This window comes from Canis lupus, chromosome 12 (genome assembly GCF_048164855.1).
Source record: "Canis lupus baileyi chromosome 12, mCanLup2.hap1, whole genome shotgun sequence".
Taxonomy (NCBI): domain Eukaryota; kingdom Metazoa; phylum Chordata; class Mammalia; order Carnivora; family Canidae; genus Canis; species Canis lupus.
The window spans coordinates 51,122,568-51,132,726 of NC_132849.1; the positions used below are offsets into that span (position 1 = coordinate 51,122,568).

At 42.2% G+C, this 10,159-nt stretch overlaps 1 pseudogene; it reads right to left on the reverse strand.

Annotated features, from left to right (window-relative positions):
* Positions 1–9,464: 9,464 nt before the first annotated feature.
* Positions 9,465–9,704, reverse strand: LOC140600736 (dolichyl-diphosphooligosaccharide--protein glycosyltransferase subunit TMEM258 pseudogene; annotated as a pseudogene).
* Between the last annotated feature and the right edge of the window lie 455 nt (positions 9,705–10,159).

A 10,159-nucleotide genomic window follows, 5' to 3' on the forward strand; every position in this document is an offset into this window, starting at 1 on the left:
TTGGGTCTCATCTCAAGTCAGAAAGCAAACCAGTGACAGATCTACGATGATAATCCAAAGTACTTCACTTCTACCAGGTTAATTTTCCTACACAGTGACATGCTTCCCCCCCACCCCATGTGAATCAAACACCAGTTCCAACATAGGCCATGCTGTTGCAGCGAGGCACAGTGGGGCTACCCAAAAGAAAAGGACAGAGAATTCGCTCTTAGAACCCTATCCTACATGAGCCCACACCCAGTCATCCGTTGGAGACTGTTTCCCACCACAACTCACCTTAGGGTCAGTTCACCAGAAATGTGCTCAGAGTCACAGTACAGCTGGCAGCAGATAGCACCTCCCCTTGCCTTTGATCTGTGGGCATGGTGATTGTCAGACTGTACATTTCAGCTAGTGATGAAAACACTAATGATACCCCAACCCCAACCCTTAACCCTGAGCCATAGGTTGATAATGTTTCCTGGAGCAAGCAAGGGGATGGTCTGGAGCTCGAGTCACAGTGTTTGAAGAAAACCCCATTAGAGCCTCTCTGGATTTTGGCCTGACAAGATGCACTGGTGGTGCTGGGGATTTGCTCCTTTGCAGGCAGATGTCACATTCAAACAAAAGTTGTTTTATACACGGATCTGAAAAAAAAAAAAAAAAAAAACCTGAGAATGTTTGCTATTAAACTCAGGCTGGCTGGCCCACCCCAAGCACGGAGACAATCTGCCTCTCAGATGCGAGGAAACTTGGAAGGATGTCTCCAGGCCTTGGCACAACATCGGCTTTCTGGGCCTTGGTGACATATAGGTGCTTTATAATGTAGCCCATTTGCTATGCTGTTTAAATATGTATATGCTGGGTACAGAAAGCTAATATCTGGAACAATAGGGTAATCCTATATGCTTTCCAATGAAAACCACCAGCACAGGGCTACTTACTGCCAGACTTCTGCCATTCTCATTTAATTCTGTCTTTCAGTTACGTGATATCTCTGAAAGCATACTCTGTTAAACTGCCTGGAGAAAATGAGCTACAAACAATATCCACTCCGCCTTTGAGAACCAAGAGGTCAATGAGACAGAATTTTATCTGGGACTCAAAGAAACAACTAGAGAGAGATTGTAGCACTCCTGTGGAAGGCTGCTTCTGGGCTGCCTGGTCCCCACTCCCACTGGCTGCTGCGATGTTCCTACGAGGTAGGAAATGTGGGGACCGCTGGGCAAAGAGGTGAGAGAGGAGGACAACTATGCTTCCCCACATATTTTGAAAAGAACTTCATAGCAGAAAAAGATTAAGGCCTTTTTGGCATGTCAGCGGCCAAAGCCTCCTCCTGGCCTCGGATATATGTTACGGTCGGGGTAGAACAAAGAAAATAAAAAATGAAATCGGTGGCGGGAGGGCTGCAGGGAGAGGAGCTAGTGAACCTGCAGATAAGCAGGTGCCCATTTGAGCTCCGCAGATGAGAGGCTCGCTTGCCATCAGCTGCCCGGACATGAGAGCGAGAGGAATCCAAGCTCAGCTCTGCTCCAGCAGGCAGCACTTGTTTGCTTGCAAGTTCTCCACTCCTGAATGCTTTTTGGGCCCTGGAAAGGAAATATGTCCTGTGTATCCATTGGGGTGAAGTATTTATGCATCCTGACCCTCAGTTCCTTTTTGCAAATTGAATAATGGTCTCAAGTTCACATGGTTGCTGTAAGAAATAAAAATAACCTATATAAAATTGCCAAGTACAGTGTTTGATATAGAGTGGGATGTCAACAAATAGGCAACTATCTCAAGATACATAATGGCCCCTAACGAAATAATCCTCTAAAAACATGCAAGATGGAAGTCCTACCAGATACCTAGAAAAACAGGACTCTGTTGACTTTTCTTCCTACCTTAACATCCCCAGTGGCCAAGAAAGATCTCATTAGCTCAGCCTTACCTCACATACCAATTCCTCTGAAAGCCTTCAACCATTCTCTAGGAGAGAAAGCTTTGTGATCCAGTTCTGTGCTCTTAACATCAGAGGACACGTTGTACTTCATTGTGATTTCCTGTATCCTTCCTGTTTCTTCCACCAGCCTGTGAGCTCACTGTGACTTACGTCTTATTTACCCCTCCCTGTATTCCACCCCCATCCCCCCATTGCCAATATAAAGTGATACAGAACAAGCATTTCAAACATATCTTATAAATAAATAAATGTATGAATAGATGAATACATGAGTAAGATTAAATTAATACCATGTCTTCCATGTCCCAGCTAAAAGTTCAAACAGATTACTCTGTCATGAATAGGCTTCCCCAATCTTGTAGCTATCCATGAAAACACAGGCAGGGAAGTCCTCAACAAACCACATCTTACAAGAGATGAGTTTGTGAGCTCCGTTCCTCTGGGTATATTTCTACTTTGTGGAATCATGCAGTTGTGTAAACCACTGTCAGACTCAGAGGAGCCCATTGCTTTAAGAGTGGGTGAGTTGAAATTGTTTAGCAGCCAGAGCTAACTCACTGGAGCAAGTATCTTCTTCCTTTCTCTAAATGTTTACACCATCATTTAATTGGGACTTTCATGGTCCATTTCTATCTCAGAACAAAGCATGGTTCAGAGCTACTCCTGCACTTGTTGGCCCAGTTACATTCCCAAAAAGATAATTTTTCAGAAGAAACATCAAAGCTCATCTATACTCGGAGGCAGCAAAAAGCACACACCCAAATGACAAGTGTGGCTGATATCTCCACAGGGGCATCCGTATCACCTTCTTTCTGGTCTCAGGAAAGCTCAAGAACAGATTATCTGTCTTGTAATCCTTTTCACATTCTATTAAACATTCACCCCACCTCTTGAGAGCAACCCTGATCTAAAGGACACAGAAGTCTAGGAAGGCATATATCTACAATGGAGGTATTGATGGAAATGGAGGATGGGTAAGAATACAGGATATGTAATACCAGAGTCATTTCAATCACAGAATCTATTTTTGTCCTGTTGGACAAAGACTAGGAAATGGAGAATCACAAAAAGTCTTCAGACCTGTGTGCTATCTTTAATCTATCAACCTTTACTGAGTCATGACATAGTTTAAGTGCCCATACATGAGTCTGGGGCTCCTTGCATCAGACCCTAGAGAGTCAGGATTCCCATATGCTCTGCTGGGGGTTGACAGAGGGCCCAATAAGTAAGTAAATGCCCCCTTTTGTCCTGAGTTAATTCACAAGATACTTAGAGAGGGTAACTTTAGATTTTCGACTAAGTGGGTTTGCAAATATTTTACCCTATTTTTAGACAAGCCTATCATTGGTAATTTTTAGTGATTAATAATTCTTTGAGTCCCTGAAGGGATAGAACCTTCTGCTCCAAGACTGTTCTCCGAATAATTGAGAGTGAACCAGATGGCACTTTGTCTTTAGGTAGGCTGGATTCTAAAGAGGCACATGATGCTTAGTTCAATTTCTTTTCCCAACTCATAAGCTGGGTAACTACCTCCTCTTCCAAAGGTGTGAAGGGTAGACAGGGCTGGAGTGTTCCACTGGCTAAAAGTCCCTCCATAGGGAAATAGACAGACTCCCTCTATCATGTCACTAATGCTCACACACACCACCCTGGGCTAAGAATGGCCTGCTGCTCTCCAAACAAGAGAATGGCTAGTCCTAGTCTATTAGCTAGACTTAAGCAAAATCATGATGAAAGGGCAGCCAATGGAGATTACACCTGCTGTTGGAATACAGCCATAAAAAAAAAAAAAACAAAAAACAAAAAAAAAAAACAAATAAACCAACATTTAGGTGAGTGTTTTTCTCTCTTAATGAGATCCCATCCCCCTAATTCCACCATAGGAGAAAAAGGTAATCCCAACAAAGTTGATTAATATCTGTAATTTATTCAGAATCTTAACAGCTAGTTCTGTTCTGGGCCAACAAACATTTGTCCTATTTCTCAAAACTTCTGCAGCTAAAATTATATGCCATGAAATTTGATGGTCAAAATAATTATACTCAAGGAATGAGCCTAGCATGGATTAAAGGTATTTCTCAGAGACCACTTACTAAGACTGGGTAATTAACAAACATCTCAGATATATGTTGAATGCTTAAGATGGAATTTATTATTTCTCACAAAGATTAATTAAAAAATATTACTCAAAAATTTCCGTTTTCCAAGCATTATTGCTAGTCTGGCTTTACTGCATTGACATTTAAAACAAATAAAATTGAGTCATGATTTCTGTCAGTTAAATAAATATATTCTGCTGAAGCTTAAATTATCATCCATCTTAGCAAAGTGTTATATATTGTATTAGCATCCAGTGACTGATTAGTTATTTATTCTCTTAAAGAGTAACTGAAGGAGATTAATATTCTGATAAGCTTGTCACTGATTTCTGGGGAGTGCCTGGCTTTCTTTCATCACATGAACCATAACGTGTCAGACATAAATTCCATTATAATTACAATTAGTACTAATGCCTCCCAAATTATATTTAATGGAAAGGTCATTATTTTAACTGCAAATAATTTCTTTCTTAAAAGTTTTAGATGGATTTCCACAAGCAAAAAAAAAAATCACAGTTAAATTAATGTTGAAGAAAGAACAGTAAGTAAATCAGGAGATAGGTTAAAAACAAAAGGTATTTTGCTTATTTTTCCAGCTGGGTTAACATTTTTCACCCATGTTCTCCCATGTCGGTTTTTTGATGATAGTGAGAGACAGTGGGGAGGAGGTAAAGAAAGGTAGGAAGAGAAGAGAGGAGGAGAAGGCCCTCACGCTGGCCAAGTACTTGGTATGTTCCCAATACAGTGCATGATGCTTACAAATTCCTTCTTTTAATTCTTACAATAACCCTGTGAAGTAGATCTGTTTCCTAGTTTATGTAGTAACAAAATGAGTCTCCTAGTTAAATCCCTGAAGCAATTTTACTCTGCCAGGGATATGAGGAAGTGAAAATTAAACCTAGGCCTATCCAGCTCCAGACCTCCCACTCCCATAGCCAACGGTTGTTGCTTCTCATTCTGATAATGACCACTGCTGGCAGGAGCTCCACATTCCCATCTGAGTGGATGGGTAAAGACCTGACCTAGGTTATGTTGGGCTACGTGATGAAGACACCAAGTCCGCCACATGGTACTAAGAGTCCTTCTCTGATTCTTCTGTGAGCTGTGTTCCCTTGGGCATTTCTTCCCAGCTATTTCTAAAAGCATCAATGAAGATACAGAATACAAGAGACAAATAAAGATAATAACTCAGCCGGCGTCTTGGCAGCAGGACTCTAGTTGCTTCTTAACACGAAAACAGCAAGTTATGAAATGACTATGTTGTGAAATGACCATGAGATTTAGAATTAAAAGACCCAAGCTTGAAGCCTTAAGGAGATCAACATAAATTAAAAACAAACAGCAAGATGTATTCAGTATATGTTTCAAAATACACACACGTGACAGAGTTGACTTTGATAAACTAGAAATAAGAACGCACTGAGGCCTCTAATTATCTGGCCTTGCACAAGTCCCTTCTCCACTCTGAGCCTCAGTATCTTCATCTACAGGGCAGCCTGGGTGGCTCAGTGGTTTAGTGTCACCTTTGGCCCAGGGCCTGATCCTGGAGACCTGGGATCGAGTCCCACATCGGGCTCCCTGCATGGAGCCTGCTTCTCCCTCTGCCTGTGTCTCTGCCTCTCTCTCTCTCTCTCTCTCTCTGTGTGTGTCTCATGAATAAATTAAAATAAAATCTTTAAAAAAATATCTTCATCTACAAATAGAAGGATCAGGTTACATCAGTGGTTCTTAAAGTGGGAACTTGTTGGAACTGTAAAATCTTGCGGCACCTGGGTGGCTCACTTGGTTAAGCATATACCTTCTGGTCAGGTCATGATCCTGATGTCTGGGGATAGAGCCCTGAATCAGGCCTCTTGCTCAGTGGGGAGTCTGCTTGCTCTTCTGCCCTTCTCTGCTGTTTGTGTTCTCTCTCTCTCTCTCTCTCACTCTCTCTCAAATAAATAAATAAAACCTTAAAAAAAAAAAACTGTAAATTCTTCGGCCCCACCCCAGAACCACTAAAATAGGTCATTGACATGAGTTCCTAATGAATCTCCAAAAGCATCTACATCCACTAAGTGCAAATCCTTCCCACTCTGCTTTGCAAATCATGTTAATATAGAGTACTTCATTCAGTGAGAACAACAAGCATTCCTTTAGCGTCAACTGTGTCAAGTGAAGGCATTCTTTGATATATAGAGCCTCAATCCCCTATACCTTGAATATTTCACTGTCTGTTGGGGAGGAAAAAGCAAGGGGACAGAGAACCAGGCATGCCAAGTGCAGTGTTAGTAGTGCCCTAGAAGACAGAAGAGGTAGCAATGACAGTAGGGAGGTGCTGTAACTCTTCCAGGTGAAGGGGGAAGGAGAGGAATGGAACTCAGGTTATAATAGAAGTCTTCTGGGAGAGAGAGATTTGAGATCTGCACATTAAGGCCAATTAGAAAAGTCTTAATTTACATATTTTACAGGAGAAACTGAAGATCACAGCAAAATGCTCAAGTTCATGCACTACTGTATGAAAGATGAAATTTAAAGGCAGATCTCTGGATCTAGAAACTCCTATTTTCTTTTATTCTGTTCTCATAGTAAAGCAACTCTTAGGAGACAATGGATCCTGCCCCCTACCGCCATCTCACACCCCCAGGAATAAAGAATAATCCCTATAGGCCGGGGGCGGAGAGGGAACTCCGTCAGTAGTCAGTGAGGCAGCAGTGGCAGAGAGCTGGGGCCAGGCAGTCACCAGTGAGCCTATTAAATGTATCAGATGTCATCGGTACCTCCTTTATCCTTCTCACTTTGGACCTCACAGGCTGATAAGAAGGGGAAAGCGTTATAACCCAGAAGTAAAACTGTTGCGTGATTATAACCCTGACAGCCTCCCTCTAATGAGCTTCCCTGCAGATAGGGAGAGGGGAGAGTGCTTTGATCTCCATGAGCAGAAGGCTGAAAGGACCACTGTTTGGAGCAAAGCCGTCTGATGGGGACCAGTCTTCCAGTAATCAAAGTCACAAGCTACCATCTGAGCCATTTGTGAACCGCAGATAAGATTAGCTGCTCATTTGATAGATCAACCACCGCCATCAATGGAGGCTAATTGTATCTGAAATATGACCAGGAAAGTGTCAGCTCCTGGAGACAAGCACTTCCTTTATCCTGGGTTTGAAGCAGGAACAACATTTTTTTGTTTGAAAACTTGAGCAAAATGTTAATGTGTGCAGCGTTTTCTCCCCCTTTCCCTCCCCTCACCCCCAGCCATAAGAGAGAGGAAATATGAGGTTCTTGGAATGAGATATCAATCTGCACATATATTTTTACAAAGATTCTCCATTATGGTGTCAGAGAATATGTAATTTTGAGATGCAAGTCTGTAGGTCCCGGATGAGCTTCAGAATTAAAACAAAACAAAACAAAACACAGAAAGTGTTCAGGCTTTGGAAAGTCATGTCTAGGAAGAGTAGCTTTGTAATTCTAGAGTGTTCATGCCATAGGAGAAGAAAGGATGATTGGTCACTCAGAATTTGAAGGTATTTATATGGGTAGCATTTTGCCTTGGAGGCTGATTGACTGACAGCTTCACTTTCTTCGAATTTATTCCCATGTCAGTAGAACCTCAGCTCAAAATGAATCATGATCAGGTGGCTTGGACAGCTCTTATGCTCTAGCAAATGAAGAAAGCCCATTTTTCTACTCTAGCTCCACTCAAGTTGGTTCTTTGCTGCTTTAAGAGATCACCTATTCTTTTCTAGCCTTAGGCATCTTGTAGTCTGAGCACGAGGAAATTTGATTTCTCATCCTTGGGATTTTTCTCTGTGTGACTGTAAGCCATTTTAGCTTTCCTCTTTTATGAAGAGGAGGACACAATTCCCCACTCCCATCTCTTGCTGCTACAGCGCAGGCCTCTCTATTTCCAGCCTAGTCCACTATAGCTCTTAAATTGCTATGTTGTCCCCGTGTCCAGGCGGCTAGTAAAAGCTGCCTGAAAATGGCAAGGTATGATGAGAAGCACCTCATTATGGCTCCCAAAATACATAGACCCAGAATAGCCCTGCACAGTTGGGGTAAGAAAAGAAGAAGGACACCAAGAACAGAATGTCTCCCACCCTATGTAAGAGCTAGAGGAATGTTCCGTCACCTTCTAACAAATTCGCAAGCTATGATGGACCTGCAGGGATCCCTTTCATGGACCTTTTCCTGCTTGGGCTGATACCCTGTCCTTTGAGCGTCTGACAGCTCAGGTTTAAAAATTGCCTTAATCTTGCAGAAGATGGTGACTGCAGTGGTGTCATTCCAGTAGAGCCACCAGGTTGGGCCCTCAGGATCTCAGAACACTACAGGAGGAAGAGCCTTTATAATTCATATCACCCCCATAACGTGCCAGGTGCTGCACAAAGCACATTTCACTCCATAACTCTAATCCGCACCAACTTCAGGGTGGGGATGCTACAGTTATTTTTTCTTTATTAAAGATGAAGAAACTATGACTCAGGAAAGTCAACCCTATTGCTTCAGGAACACAGCTAGTAAGTGGCCAGTATGTGAAAGATTTGACTGATGACAAAACCCTTTCTTTTTAATACTATGCAACAGATCACTTGGATCATTGTTCCTGACTTCAAAAACAAATAAACATCAAAAAAAATTTGATGTTTTGGGATGCCTGCATGGCTCAGCGGTTGAGCATCTGCCTTCAGCCCAGGGCATGATCCCGGGGTCCCAGGATCGAGTCCCACATCAGGCTCCCTGCATGGAGCCTGCTTCTCCCTCTGCCTGTGTCTCTGCCTCTCTCTGTGTGTCTCTCATGAATAAATAAATAAAATCTTAAAAAAAATTAATGTTTTGCAACAAAAGATTTGATTGACGCTCCTAAGTCCACACCCCACCAGAGCCACCTCTAAAGGCCTTTTTTACTATCTAGTTCAAAAAATACCAATCAAGTTGAATTCCCTAAGAGCACAGCTAGGAGCAACTCTGCAACACGGATGCACAGCTACTTTTACCAAGTTGCAAAATCACTTATGAGACAGCTGGAACTAGTACCAGTACTCTTCATTCCCAGGCCATTTCCTGGCTTGCTTTGTCTTTGCTCCAAAACATGAGGCAAATCCACTCACCTAGCATGCACTGGGATGCTGCCAACAGAGGATGCCAGGAGAAAGTTCTCCTATCCCCAAGAGGGCTACACAAAATATTTAGAACCAAGTATTAATTTCTGACCACTAATAATGAAGCATAAGCTTTCTTTCTAGAATACTCTATGATGATTCAGAATTGCACATTCCCGAAGGATCTAGATGACTAATGATTGCACTATTTGATCCAATTATTATTATTATTCTTTTTGACAGTCATACATCTGCCTTTATTATGAGCAGCAGGTGGGACACTTTTAGCAATAGTAAAAAAAATAATTTACAAAAGTAGGAATTCAGTGAGGCTGCCTGGTTGGAACCCTTGGGAGCTTATATGTAGATGCCAACTCAGAGGAGTGAGAAGAAGACTCCAAAGCCAATGAGGAGTGAGGCTTCCAAGGAGATGAAGAGCTCTTCATAGATATCCTGAGTGTACTTGATGGATGCAATCTCATAAGTGAAGAATCAAGGAGTAAAGAACATACCAATGGCCAATAGAACCAAGGTCAGATGGGGGATGACAGTATGGTTCACTCTGCTGGTGTATCTGCTCATGGCCTCAAGCTCCATTTTGTTAGGCTTAGGGTAATGCACTGCTCTGCCACTGGCATATTTGACCCAATTATTAACTTCACGTATTCAAACTCTGAGATATGAGGATCTTACCACTTTGCTAGGTCTTATCTAAACCTTAACAAATGGTGTGTGAAATCAAGAAACTGAATTGAGATGCCATATGAGGTAATCCATGGCTGCCATATTCTGTGCCCTCAGATCTCAGGAATTAAGATGGACAGAAAGTTCTTTGAGATCAAGGGCAGATAGGTCCTCTCTTCTGGCCTTGTGGGCAAAGAAAAGTATTTGCAGGAGAGGGGAGTATTACCTGCTCTTTGGGGGCTCCTTTAGGCAACAACAATGGCTCTGCTGTAAGTATCTCAGATTGCTACCAGGAATCTGGAATCTGGCCTTTTTTTTTTTTTTTTTTTTTTCTTCAGCTTGCTCCACTATATCAGTTCTTAACCTTC